Source organism: Coregonus lavaretus, assembly GCF_964263955.1.
Source record: "Coregonus lavaretus genome assembly, chromosome: 3".
Lineage (NCBI taxonomy): Eukaryota > Metazoa > Chordata > Actinopteri > Salmoniformes > Salmonidae > Coregonus > Coregonus lavaretus.
In genome coordinates, this window is record NC_139990.1 from 33,800,665 (window position 1) to 33,814,327 (window position 13,663).

The 13,663-nt window shown below is 44.7% G+C and overlaps 1 pseudogene across 1 annotated transcript; it reads left to right on the forward strand.

Annotated features, from left to right (window-relative positions):
- Nucleotides 1-7,816: 7,816 nt before the first annotated feature.
- LOC311122894 (myocardial zonula adherens protein-like) lies at nt 7,817-13,663 on the forward strand (annotated as a pseudogene). The gene is made up of 8 exons (XR_014615262.1): nt 7,817-7,991; nt 8,219-8,296; nt 10,663-10,758; nt 11,468-11,578; nt 12,074-12,297; nt 12,625-12,730; nt 13,061-13,144; nt 13,266-13,663. The product of XR_014615262.1 is annotated as a myocardial zonula adherens protein-like (transcript).

The window sequence follows — 13,663 nt, forward strand, 5'->3', positions numbered from 1 at the left end:
GCCTTGAGGCCAATACGTAAATCTTATTAAAGAGGAGTGATACTATCAAGAGCGGGTTTCTTCTTTCTTTTTTTCTCATCTTATTCATCTGTTACCATGCACCTGCTAAAAGAGATAGCTCAGCTGTGCGAGTGCCTTTTGAATTTTGTTCAGTGTACATAGAACAAATGGGTTCTATATTAGTGGCGGTCATTTAAGATGAGGAAGGACAAAAAATATGTTTTCATGAGCATGGCCTTATTTCTATTACAGCATATTGGATGACTCTCATTCATATTCCATTCACCCAGTTCAATGTAACAGCAAAAGGTTTAGGCTACTACATGATACTCACATTTTCCCTATAGCCATCATGAGGTTGCTACAACCTAGCCTATGAATGAAAGTTTACAACGTAGGTGCACACGGACAGACAGTGACATTCAGTACCGCCTTGCACACTCTTGCCTGCATCTAGCTGATATAGCGTGTAATCATTAGTCCAACAGTTGCAAACGAGAGTTTCTATTGGACAAATAGAGGTATGTTTATCACCGTTTTGTTCCATTTGCTTCCGTTTAAGAATCTTTTTCAACAGAATCGGCGGAATGAATACACCCCTCATCACGCTTAATCACAGTTCACTTTCATAGCAGCCACGTTGTATTCCTTCTCGCATTCATGTGCTCTCCTCCTCTCACCTCTTCCCTTCGCTTGTGGACTTCAATGCACAACACATCAACTGTATGTGACCATGTGAAATAACCATTCCAAACCAAACCGCTACACACAGCCTACATCGTTGTCACCATATTAGCTAAAGTAACGTCATAGTCAGCATAGCTAATAGAACTAACGCGTTAGTAAACCCGCTACAATCATGCAGTAACATTAGTGTACAGTCAGTAAGCAGTTATACCGGCGGGCCCCAGTGGCAATAAATGAGTAATACCAAAAGCTTACCTTGACTTGGAAGAGTTCCAGTGTTGTGTTGGAAAGTCATAGCCAGCTAGCTAACATAGCATACCTCTGTTTGAGCAGGGTATTTCAGAAGGCTAAACTAGCTAGCTGCATTTGCTAGCTAAGTAAGTGAAACTGAAAGTGAAAAAAATGAGGAAATCTCTCTCTCTATTTCTCACTTGCTTCTCCTTCATTTTGGAAGAAATTAATTTGTTCAAAACTGTTCAACTATTGTCTTTCTCTCGCTTTGAGTGAACTACTCACCACATTTTATACACTGCAGTGCTAGCTAGCTGTAGCTTATGCTTTCAGTACAAGATTAATGATCTGATCCTTTGATTGGGTGAACAATCAACACCATGGTGCTACCCTACAGAGTGCTGTTGAGGCTACTGTCGACCTTTGCCAAATGTGTATTGTAATCAGTTATTTAGTGACATGATTATATTTAGTATAGTTGTATCTAAAAAGAATAACCTTCTAAATGTTTTACCATTTTTATTTTTTTGAAATTAATTGATGAGGAGGGTCCTCCCCTTCCTCCTCTGAGGAGCCTCCACTGCTCTATATTGAGCTGGATGAAGGGAGAGGGGGGTATAGAGGCAGTCGGACAAAAACATTCAGGCTTGTAAGGGAACACATGCAGGCACACACACACACACACAAACACATCTCTTCACCTCTCTGTACACACACTGTACACACAAGCTCAGGAAGGTTCAGTATAATGAAAATAAAGATGGATTAACTGCATAGAAATACTCTATAGAGGCAGGATCAGATAAGACAGTGAGATCTAGAGAAGCTGCCATTACAGTAATGTTACGTAATGCCTAAACCACCTCTCCAAAGACTATTCACTCTCTTAATCCCTAATTTAATTGGTTTTATTCATGTGGAACTGCCGTTATAGCGTGTTTTATTTTCCCATTCAGACTGATGCTATAGTGTCATAGTGTAGTGGGAACAAAGTTAAATCTGTTAGATAGGTAACTCTTGGTGCCAAATGGTGCCACAGAGTCTGAATGCCAAGGATTCCATTATGTCGAGGGAGCTTACTAGGGTTTATCTTAGAATTATTGATAGATGGAATATACTGACTGGGGTACAGGGTGATAACATCAGAGTGGGGGGTGCCCACTGATGGTTACCAGATGTTGTTGAAGAAATGTGTAACATGACGTATATAAACTGAGAGATTTCCTTTGTCCAGAGTTCGGATGACAGGAGTGTCATGCGTCAGTGTGTAGCGGTAGGACGGAGTCAGGCGCAGGACACAGAACTTAGTCAACAACGTACTTTACTTGTCACAAGTAAATAAACATATCTTCCATGCAGGGAAGAAAATACAGACTCACATGTCAATGACAACAAAATAACGAACAATCACGCACAACACCATGAGGGAACCAGAGGGTAAAATAGGGAAACAAATTATCGTAATTGGAACCAGGTGTGTGCAATATAGACAAAACAAGTAGAACACAGAAACATAGATCGGTGGCAGCTAGTACTCCGGTGACGACGAACGCTGAAGCCTGCCCGAGCAAGGAGGAGGAGCAGCCAGTACCCCACCCTTGACGCGCGGCTCCAGCCGTGCGCCGACACCGGCCTCGGGGACGGCCAGGAGGACGCGGAGCAGGGTGAGTCGGATGACGACGGTGGAAATCCCTCAACAGGGAGGGATCGAGGATGTCCCTCCTAGGAACCCAGCACTGTTCCTCCTGACCGTACCCTCCCACTCCACGAGATACTGCAGGCCCCCCACCTGACGCCTCGAATCCAGGATGGAACGGACCGAGTACGCCGGTGCCCCCTCGATGTCCAGTGGGGGCGGAGGGACCTCCCGCACCTCAGACTCCTGGAGCGGACCAGCTACCACCGGCCTGAGGAGAGACACATGGAACGAGGGGTTAATACGGTAATCAGGAGGGAGCTGTAACCCATAACAAACCTCGTTCAATCTCCTCAGGACTTTAAATGGCCCCACAAACCGCCGACCCAGCTTCCGGCAGGGCAGGCGAAGGGGCAGGTTTCGGGTCGAGAGCCAGACCCGGTCCCCCAGGGCATACACCGGGGCCTCACTGCGGTGGCGGTCGGCGCTACCCATGCACGCCTGTTGCAGGCGTACATGGGCAGCGTTCCAGGTCTCCTCCGAGCGCCAAAACTATTCATCCACCGCAGGTGCCTCGATCTGGCTCTGATGCCATGGTGCCAGGACCGGCTGATAACCTAGTACACACTGAAATTGAGACAGGTTAGTGGAGGAGTGGCAGAGGGAGTTTTGGGCCATCTCTGCCCAGGGGATGTAAACTGACCAATCCCCCGGCCGGTTCTGGCAATAGGACCTCAGAAACCTACCCACATCCTGGTTTACTCTCTCCACCTGCCCATTACTCTCAGGGTGAAACCCAGAGGTCAGGCTGATCGAGACCCCCAGATGGTCCATGAACGCCCTCCAGACCCTTGATGTGAACTGGGGACCCCGATCAGACACTATATCCTCAGGTACCCCGTAGTGCCGGAAGACATGAGTAAACAGGGCCTCCGCAGTCTGTAGGGCCGTAGGGAGACCGGGCAAAGGAATGAGACGGCAGGACTTAGAAAACCGATCCACAACGACTAAGATCGTGGTATTCCCTTGTGACGGGGGGAGGTCCGTAACGAAATCCACCGATAGGTGTGACCACGGCTGTTGTTGAACGGGTAGGGGTTGTAATTTCCCTCTGGGAAGGTGTCTAGGTGCCTTGCACTGGGCGCACACCGAGCAGGAGGAAACATAAACCCTCACGTCCTTAGTTAAAGTAGGCTACCAGTACTTCCCACTAAGACAGCACACTGTCCGACCGATGCCAGGATGACCAGAAGAGGGTGACGTATGAACCCAATAGATCAATCGATCGCGAACATCAGACGGAACGTACACACGACCCACTGGACACTGGGGGAGAGTGGGCTCCGTGCGTAACGCCCGCTCGATGTTCGCGTCAACCTCCCATACCACCGGTGCCACCAGACAAGAAGCCGGAAGTATGGGAATGGGCTCCCTGGACCGCTCCTCTGTGTCATACAGCCGGGACAGAGCGTCTGCCTTAGCATTCTGGGAACCTGGTCAGTATGAGAGTACCTTGCCTGGCGAGGGTTCAGTCTCCTCGCCGCCCAGATGTACTCCAGATTGTGGTGGTCAGTCCAAATGAGGAAATGGTGTTTTGCCCCCTCAAGCCAATATCTCCACGCCTTCAGAGCCTTAACAACAGCTAACAGCTCCCGGTCCCCCACATCATAGTTACGCTCCGCCGGACTGAGCTTCTTCGAAAAGAAAGCACAGGGGCGGAGCTTTGGTGGCGTACCCGAGTGTCCACCTTGACTATGAATGCCAAGGAGGGATCCGGATGAGCCAGCACGGGAGCCGAGGTGAACAGAGCCTTCAGGTGACCAAAAGCCCTGTCCGCCTCAGCTGACCACTGCAGGCGCACCGGCCTTTTCCAGCACCGACCAGCAGTGTGTCCTCTGCGGCCACAGTTGGTGCAGGAAACAACCCCCCTTCCGGTCACCCTTAGATCTGCACCTCCGAGCTCCATCGGTGTAGGGTCGGAAGTGCTGGGGAATGGACTGGACGGACCCTGATCCGGACGTCAGTGGGTCGTATCGATAAATCCACCAGCTGGTCCAGATTAAGGGTTGTGTCCCTGCAGGCCAGCTCCCGACGAACTTCCGTAGGCTGCATCGGTAATGGTCGATCAGGGCCCTCTCATTCCATCCTGTGCTGGCTGCCAAGGTCCTGAAGTCCAGTGCGAAGTCCTGTGCGCTCCTCTTCTCCTGTCTGAGGTGGAACAACCATTCCCCCGCCGCTCTCCCCTCCGGTGGATGATCAAATACCGCCCGGAAACGGCGGGTGAAATCTTCATAGCGCACCGATGCCGCGTCTATTCCTCCCCACTCAGCATTGGCCCACTCGAGCGCTTTCCCCGACAGACAGGAGATGAGGGCGGACACGCTCTCGTATCCCGAGGGAGCCGGGTGGATGGTTGCCAGGTAGAGCTCCACCTGGAGCAGAAACCCCTGGCACCCGGCAGCTGTTCCATCATATGCCCTCGGGAGCGAAAGCCGAATCCCACTGGATCCAGGTGGTGAAGCGGTGGACATCGGTGTGGAGTGAATAGTAGTGGAAGGAGGTGTAGAAAACCCCACCCTCTCCCATCGCTCCATAGTCTGTACCACTCGATCCATGGCTGTGCCAAGAGTCTGTAGCATGGTCGAGAACTGCTGGATGCGTTCCTCCACTGATCCTGGAGGAATAGATGTACCTGCTGACTCCATAATGGTGCGTGATTCTGTCATGCGTCAGTGTGTAGCGGTAGGACGGAGTCAGGCGCAGGACACAGAACTTAGTCAACGACGTACTTTACTTGTCACAAGTAAATAAACATATCTTCCACGCAGGGAAGAAAATACCGACTCACATGTCAATGACAACAAAACAATGAACAATCACGCACAACACCATGAGGGAACCAGAGGGTAAAATAAGGAAACAAATTATCGTAATTGGAACCAGGTGTGTGCAATATAGACAAAACAAGTAGAACACAGAAACATAGATCGGTGGCAGCTAGTACTCCGGTGACGACGAACGCCGAAGCCTGCCCGAGCAAGGAGGAGGAGCAGCCTTGGCTGAATTCGTGACAAGGAGGCAACGCCTGTGCCGTTTTTTATGCGAACCCGGTACCGTATCAATTAAACAGCCTCCCGAGTGGCGCAGTGGTCTAAGGCACTACATCGCAGTGCTAGCTGTGCCACTAGAGATCCTGGTTCGAATCCAGGCTCTGTCGCGACCGGGAGACCCATGGGGCGGCGCACAATTGGCTCAGCGTCGTCCAGGGTAGGGGAGGGAATGGCCGGCAGGGATGTAGCTCAGTTGGTGGAGCATGGCGTTTGCAACGCCAGGGTTGTGGGTTCGATTCCCACGAGGGGCCAAATTATAATAATAATAATGTATGCACTCACTAACTGTAAGTTGCTCTGGATAAGAGCGTCTGCTAAATGACTCAAATGTAAATACTCTGCATCAACTCTCCATCTAAGTGTTAAATACCTTTTTGCATCATTAATTACTTGATACCAGAGAAACTCGTCATAACGCTCCCTTATTAAAAAGGGGTTTTCCCCAAAGAGAATATTTGTTTATTTTCGAGGAAAGACTCAAATTATGTAACCTTATGACAGTTTCAAACATCAAAAGTTTGAAGTTAAGTGTTTAAAACTCATTTGATAAGGCTCCTTTTACAATGATCCCACTGGGCACAGACATCAGTTCAACATCTAGTTTTGGTTGAGTTTTCAACTAACGTGAATTCAACGAGAAATCAACAAAAAATGTCAAAATGTCATTGGATTTAGGTTAAAACTTTTTTGGGAAAATACAAAATCCCCTTAAATTGATGACTTTTTGCAAATCCAATCAGTTTTCCACGTTGATTCAACGTCATCACATTGATTTTCTTGGTTGAAATGACATGGAAACAACGTTGATTCAACCAATCTGTGGCCAGTGGGATGATTCCAGAATATACCATTGTTACTCAACCATTATTTTTCAATAACTTAAGCATTGTCCATGTAATTGTAAATGATATAAGGAGGATCACCTGAGTTAATTCACATATGTCATAAATTAAGATTTACTAGCATAACAGGTATTTTGACCCCATTGAAATCAATGCCTTATTTATGATAAAGACTTCCATAAAAGTACACTTTTTCATATTCGGTCCATACAGTAGAGAACAAATAGTCTATTAACAGTATATATTGCTATGTTGTCAACATTTTGCATGTATTGCCAAGGGGACGGGACACAATTGTGAAGTGACAGCCATCCCTAATGTGGAATGTGTTGTTATTTTAGGACCTACAGTACTCCGTTGGCCTGGCTTGACTTTTCCAGTTAGTTACTGTAATTTTAGGTCAGATCCAGAGTTGGATTAGAAAAGCGGCGCGGTGGAAACATCAGGCAGTCAGTGTCTGCGTCCCAAATGGAACCAGCACCATTTCAACTTAATCAAATCACCTATGCTTAGTCCAATACAGTGACAAACAAAAGATACCAAAAACAATTTAGTCCAATCAACGTAAGGTAAATATGATGTGGCTTGCTACGAGCGGTAACAATGTCATAATCTTTTTGACCAGACAGCATCACATAGATAACCTACACATACAGAGACAGGGGGGTGCTGTTTTGCTCGCTGGGATGCTTTCTCCGGTGAGATACATTCAGCCTCTTGCGAATTGAAGGAAAATGATAAAACACAGAGAGACAAGTTTTTTTAAACTTTTTTTTAGGAAGCCTGGCTTCCATGAATACATGCCACTGGAAACAGTCAGTGATTTATCTGGACAGTCTGGAAAGTGTAAAGGGATAGATGGGTAGATAGCAGCACTGTTTGCCCATTAGCACTTTCTCTATGGACAGTTTTATAGGCCACTGCTCCTGCCTCTGTACCATGTCACTCTCACTTACCGGTTGCCCTGTTCTCTCTCTACACCCCTCCTTTGTCTTCCCATCCCCTTTTCCTTCTCATCTTAGTCCTCGTCTCTGGTTTCAGATCAGGTGCAGGCTGCTCAGACTCACTTTACAAGAACAGAACCAGTTGACACAGTCATTAGAACAGTTCAGTGACAAGGTACATTGATCTTTCTTTTTACAACTTCTTATTTTCACTATTACAAAATATTAATCAGGATGATATGGTATTGTATTCTTACTCTATTTCTCACAGTCACAGCCACAGTCAAACAGTGAATACCAGACCAGCCAGAGGCTAAATCTGATCCCAGTTTCGGAAAACAGAAAGTAGAGGTCATTAAGGTGTGTATGAGCAAGTTTAAGCCTGTGTGCATTGGTGTGTGTGTGCGTGATAACAGAGCTGCCCTTGACTAACATAATACCCCTGCTGTGTTGTACAGGTGTACCTCGAGTCCCACAAACAGAGAAGGAGAACACCAGCAGTGTCAAGATGCTGACAGACGAGGTGTCTCAGATACAGGAGGTCAGTGAGTGTGGCCATCTTGATTTAGTTCTCTGCACCAGCAATAGGGGAGAATGACTCAACATTACCCAGTGGGTGGTGTTCTGTTGAAGGACAGGGAAATTAATGGGTGGGTTGGGTGTACAGAGGAAGGGTGTGTGTTATTGATGTGAAGTCCTTCTAGTGTGTGTGTATGCTGGTGTAGCGGGGGGAAAAAACAGTGAGTTATGTGTTGTCTCTCTCTTTAGGTTCGGTACTGTCTGAAGACCTTGAGGGAACAGATGGCCACCAGACAGAATAATAACAATGTACAGTGCCTTCATAAGGTATTCATACCCCTTGATTATTCCACATTCAGTTGTGTTACAGCCTGAATTCCAAATGAATTAAATATATATTTTTTTGTCACCCATCTACACATAAGACCTCATAATGGCAAAGTGAAAACGTGTTTTTATAAAATGTTTGCAAATTTATTGAAAATGAGATACAGAATTCTCTGTTATGAACCCTGTGGCTTTAAAAGTCTAGGGTGGATGGAAGAGACCCGTAACATAACTCATGCGAATTAGAATATTGCCAAGGAACAGTGAGAACAAAAAAATACACCGACAACCAAAAAACTACTGTCAAACACAAACGTTTATTATAAACACACAGTAAAGGTTTGGGGAAAAGGGACTGAGCAGGACCCAAGGAATGAAACAATGTCAAAAACCCCTAAACTGATCTTGCCTGCCTCAAGAACCGCTAAGCTTACAACTAACGACACAAAAATACAGTTGGTGGTCCGCGCAGGTCTAACTCTTGTTTTTAGACAACGTTTTCCTACGGGTAGTGTATGTCCAAGGGTGACTTGCTAAAAATTCCCTTTTCCCAGGAACAAACAAACAACATAGTTACCATATGGAGTAAACAGCAAATGCGTGCGTACACAAAAAACAAGACACCACAGTATCCATACTCACAAACAAAAAGAGTCTCTGTGAGAACACACAGCTGACTGGCTTTTAAAGCAAGGGGATGTGTGATGTGATTAGGTATGAAAACCAGAAACAGGTGGTGCAATCAGGAGAAGTGGTCACTGCTTGGTCCACCTCAGCAATCAGCAGATGAACTGATGACTGACAGGTGAGACACACCAACGACCTCCAATCAGGAACACAAAGGACACCTGTGATTAAGGCAGAAGGAGTGGAAAAACACAAAAACACATACAGGATACCTGTATCCGTAACAATCTAATTTACATAAGTTTTCACACCCCTGAGTCAATACATGTTAGAATCATCTTTGGCAGCAATTACAGCTGTGAGTCTTTCTGGGTAAGTATCTAAGAGCCTTGCACACCTGGATTGTACAATATTTGTATATTATTCTTTTTTAAATTCATCAAGCTCTGTCAAGTTGGTTATTGATCATTGCTAGGCAGCCATTTTCAAGTCTTTCCATAGATTTTCAAGCCAATTTAATTCAAAACTGTAACCAGGACACTCAGGAACATTCAATGTTGTCTTGGTAAGCAACTCCAGTGTATATTTGGGTTTTAGGTTATTGTCCTGCTGAAAGGTGAATTCATCTCCCAGTGTCTGGTGGAAAGCAGACTGAAGCAGGTTTTTCTCTAGGATTATGCCTGTGCTTAGCTCCATTCCATGTATTTTTTTATTCTGAAAAACTCCCCAGTTCTTAACGATTACAAGCATACCCATAACATGATGCAGCCACCACTATGCTTGAAAATATGGAGAGTGGTACTCAGTAATATGTTGTATTGGATTTGCCCCAAATATAACATTTTGCCAAATTTTTTGCAGGAGTACATTAGTGCCTTGTTGCAAACAGGATACATGTTTTAGAATATTTGTATTATGTACAGGCTTCCTTCTTTTCACTCTGTCAATTAGGTTAGTATTGTGGAGTAACTACAATGTTGTTGATCCATCCTCAGTTTTCTCCTATCACAGCCATTAAACTCTGTCATTGTTTTAGTCACCATTGGCCTCATGGTGAAATCCCTGAGCTGTTTCCTTCCTCTCCAGCCACTGAGTTAGGAAGGGCGCATGTATCTTTGTAGTGACTGGGTGTACTGATACACCATCCAAAGCGTAATTAATAACTTCACCATGCTCAAAGGGATATTCAATGTCCGCTTTTTATTATATTTACCCATCTACCAATAGGTGCCGTTCTTTGCGAGGCAAACCTCCCTGGTCTTTGTGGTTGAATCTGTGTTTGAAATTCACCGCTCGACTTAGGGACCTAACAGATAATTGTATGTGTGGGGTACAGAGATGAGGTAGTTATTCAAAAATAATGTTAAACACTATTATTACACACAGAGGGAGTCCATGCAACTTATTATGTGACTTGTTAAGCACATTTTTACTCCTGACCTTATTTAGGCTTGCCATAACAAGACATTTCATGTTTTATTAATTTGAAGAAATTTCTAAAAACATAATTACACTTTGACATTATGGGGTATTGTGTGTAGGCCAGTGACACAAAATCTCAATTGAATCAATTTTAAACTCCGGCTGTAACACAACAATGTGGGAAAAAAATTTATAATTTCGGAAGGCACTGTACCTATTCAATCTTTCTTATACTTTCTAATACTCAAATATAAACAAATAGATACAAATACTGACGACGCTGGACTAACTCCACTAACCCCTGCTCTCTCCTTCAGTTTCCAGCTAATGGTTACAGAGTCAGTGTCACCCAGCCTACCAACCCAGCAATTGTCACCAATGGTAAAATTGTTGGGACTGAGTCAGAAACAAATGTAAGACCTTATTTGCATATCAACATTAACTCAAACTTTTGTTCTCTAAAATGTTTTTTTTTTGTTTGCATCAGTTTCACATTAGTGCTTTATTGAAAGAAAGTATTTAACTACTGTGGAGACGATTTGAATAGGGATATGAATATGAACTGAAAATTACATTTATATTCAAACTAAAATACTTTAAAAAAACATACATTTTCACAAACCACATCCCTCTGTTTTGTAAAATGGCTGCTGGTCTCCATTTTAAAAGTATAGTGACATAGATCACACACATACACACACACACACACTAACAACATACCAATTTCAGTGCATCACAACATAACATCCTGTAAAAAGACACCAGACAGCCATTACCTACAGTGGTGAGAGAACGTTCGTAAACCCTTTAGCATTTTACTGTATTTCTGCATAGATTTGACCTAAAAGTCAGAATAATAGATAAAGTTAACCTGATTAAACAAATAACACAAACGATTGTACTTTTTAATTGATCCAACATTTAATTTATTTTAACTGAAAAACCAGTGTGTTTAGCTGCCAGACACCTGACATTCACCTGACACAACAACAAATTTAGGTGGCCTTTTACCTCAGGAAAATACGGAAATGGTATGCAAATAACATGTCAGCAGCTAGCACTCACTCTGTGTTCGAGTTCATTGAGCTTGCACTTAGCCTAATCTATGTCTCTCTCTCAAAGGTCAGGGAGAATTCAGAGGACAGTGCAAAGTTAAGGGAGCTGAGCAAGCGCCTGTATGCCCAGCTGAAGGAGTCAGAGAAGAGACACCAGGAGGAGAGAGACAGAATGCAGGTCAGTGTTCAACAAACAAATCAAGTATGGATAGATTCTCTCTTTACTTTAATGCATCCCCTTTTCTTTCTTTCTGTTTCTTCTGCCGCTTCCTTTTTTTACTCTTATCTACAGTCTCATCTGTGTCCCTCTCTTTCCCTCATCCCGCTCTCTCTATCATCCTCTCCATCTATCGTTCTGTTCTTCGTTCAACAGTTATCCAGTGTCATCTCAGGACAGAGTCAGTTTCAGTGTCATCATGATGAATATGTGTTGCGTAATATTAGATGACCTAGTACGATTGATAAGAATGACCTAGAATTATTACTGTTGACCCCTAAAGACTGAATGCTCAGTTATCCATCATTGATATTAGTATTTACACGTCAATTGCTTTAAAGCCATCCCAGTCCACAATTGAATATCCACTGATCATGTAACACATTTGAGCTATTTTCTGACCATTACTGTAACTAGATGTAATTGGGAACTTTACTTCTCTGGCTCCCCCTTCAGGCTGAAAGCGATGAGTTCAGCCGGCGCCTGGACGAGCAGTCGAAGCACCTGCAGTGGGTGGAGGGGGAGGCGGGGGAGCGAAGTCAGAGGGTGGAGGAGTTGGAGAGGCTGCTGGGGGGCATGGAGCTGGAGGGTGCTGTCCTGAGGGGCAAAATGGCCGCCAGCGAGGCTGAACTGCTGCAGCTGAGAGCAGCCAAGGAGGGGGTGCAGGAGAAAAAGCAGAGGTGAGGAGGCTCTGTCGCCATAAAGAGTACAAATCAGTCATACAACTGAAACGTAGATTGTCTGCACATAGTATCTCATATACAACTCATATACTACTCTACATGAGTTGTATATGAAATACTATATAAACATTACAGTCCTCAGGAGCAGACACTGCTACTGTATAGCCTACACTGTTTATGAATTGCCATATTTATACAAGATACTAAAAAGGATACTGTATACTCTCTTTAAACTGGACCCATAAATATGGCAAGTTCATATATAGTGTAAATATTATGTTAATTATGCTTATGTAACCAGTGGGTTGTGGTGTGTGTCGTCAGAACTGAGGAGTTGGAGAAGGAGCTGGCTGTCCTGAAGGAGAAGATCCATCACCTGGACGACATGCTGAAGAGCCAGCAGAGGAAGGTCCGCCACATGATCGAACAGGTGAGAACACACACACATGGACGCATGGACGCACGTACACACATGCGGCAGATACACACAGATGGATGTGCATGGAGCGCACATACACAAACCCTGCATGCGTAGCAGCCATCAATGGGAAAATTATATTGAAAAGGAGGGAGTAGAGGGTTCCTAATTACTTTGGTTTGTAAAGGCAGTAGGGGAGTTACTGTAAACCAAGCTAAACTGTTTGCTGAAACAGAACACTCATCATGAAAAAGTGATGATGCATCCTCTTCTGTGGAAGTTAGAGTGAATGTTGGTTTTCCTCTGTAGTATCTAAGTGTATTTGTTTTGTGTGTGTTACAGCTGCAGAACTCACGGACAGTAATCCAGGAGAGAGAGAGAGTGATCAGGGATCTAGAGGAGAAGGTGGCTTTTCTGGAAGCTGAGGTCAGTACTCATACAGCTATCTGTGTTGTGGTATGTGTGTGTGTGTGTGTTTTTGAGGGATAGGGGTCCCTGTGTTAGGTCCCTCTCTCTCTGAATGACCTTTGACCCCTCTCCTCTCTAGAACACAGAGATGCGTGACCAGATAGAGTACTTCCTGGAGGGTCAGAAGCCTGCTTCTACGCCCACCAAAGAATGCAAACCCAATCCCCAGATTATCTACAGGTGACAACAACACCTTCCTGTCTCTTATTTCTATAGGGCCGGTTTCCCAGACACAGATTAAACCTATTCCTGGACTAAAAAGCTATTGTAATGGAGATTTTTCATTGAGTAAAAAAAACCAAAACAATGTTTACACAAAAATCTATTCAGTCAATGTGTGAAGGTTATCTTCATGAACAACAGAGCAGCAATACAGTATAATGTTCCAGAACAGAAAGGAGGGCCAAGGAAGTGGCAGAAAATTAATGTACACCTCCATCAATGCACGGCAACAAGTCACTTCCTTTAATCAGAGTC